Source organism: Bison bison, unplaced genomic scaffold, assembly GCF_000754665.1.
Source record: "Bison bison bison isolate TAMUID 2011002044 unplaced genomic scaffold, Bison_UMD1.0 scf7180017864053, whole genome shotgun sequence".
Taxonomy (NCBI): domain Eukaryota; kingdom Metazoa; phylum Chordata; class Mammalia; order Artiodactyla; family Bovidae; genus Bison; species Bison bison.
Window position 1 is genome coordinate 413,031 of NW_011494625.1, and position 1,477 is coordinate 414,507.

Here is a 1,477-nt window from a genome sequence, read left to right on the forward strand (position 1 = left end):
CTTTTCTGGAACTCTCTTGCTTTTTTCATGATCCAGCAGATGTTGGCAATTTGATCTCTGGTTCCTCTGCCTTTTCTAAAACCAGCTTGAACATCAGGAAGTTCACGGGCTTGGAGAATTTTGAGCATTACTTTACTAGCGTGTGAGATGAGTGCAATTGTGTGGTAGTTGAGCATTCTTTGGCATTGCCTTTCTTTGGGATTGGAATGAAAACTGACCTTTTCCAGTCCTGTGGCCATTGCTGAGTTTTCCAAATTTGCTGGCATATTGAGTGCAGCACTTTCACAGCATCAGTTTTCAGGATTTGGAATAGCTCAACTGGAATTCCATCACCTCCACTAGCTTTGTTCGTAGTGATGCTTTCTAAGGGTGGTATGGCATTGTCTATTTGCATTTCCTCAAGAACCATGAGGGTTCATCCCTTCTTACTGTGTTTCACTGGCCATTCAGGTATCTTCTTTTAGGAATGTATGCTTAAATCTTTTGCCCACTTTTAAATTACATTTTGGTCTTTTTGTTATTGAACTCAAGGACTTCTTTAGTAATCTTAGGGACCAGTCTTTGGAGATAGTTTTTCCTGGATATTATCTCCCCATCTGTGGCTTGTTTATACATTTTCTCAGCATTGTTTTCTGATGAAGTCTGGCTTACCAATTTTCTAACATGGTTATTGCTTTTTGTGACTTAAAATACCTTTGCTTACCTCCAGGTCACAGAGATGATGTGTTATTTTTGCTATGAAAGCTTCATAGAGAGACTTCCCTGGCAGTCCAGTGGTTAAGACTTCTGCACTTCCAATGCAGGGAGTGTAGGTTCCCTCCCTGGTCTGGGAACTAGGATTCCACATGCCACAGGCGGTCGGAGAACCTTTGTTTTCTTTCTGTTTTGTGCAACGCTCAGCCCATCCCAACTCATTCCTGGGCCCTGATTGCTGTGTGCTCTGAGGTCAGTGAAAGTGGGCTGGGTTTTGGAATGACCCTTTTTGATTAATTCTACTGCTCTGTAAACTGTCAGAGGACTTTGCTGTGTTAAGGAAGGTTTGGTTTTACTTCTTTCACATTTTGATTTTGTAGATTGAGTTTTAGAAGGAAATCCTAACAAAAAGAACATGTGTCTGCAGTTCTGTGCTTTTATGAAGAATTTGTTTCATAAAAAATGTTTGCATTGAAATTCTGTACTAGAAGTGGATGCTTGTATATATTAGCACTTTAAGAAAGTGCGTCGATACTAGCTATCAGAACCAGTTATGAGGTGGATTTCAAGAGGAAGGGACTCAAAAGCCAAAGAGTTCTTCATGCATTGTCTTGTGATCAGGTGTTCCTCACCACAGAAGCGGGCTGAGATAATATCGAGCTTCTAGTAGAATCTTCAAAGGCGATGGCACCCCACTCCAGTACTCTTGCCTGGAAAATCCCATGGATGGAGCAGCCTGGTAGGCTGCAGTCCATGGGGTCGCTCAGAGTCGGACACGACTGAG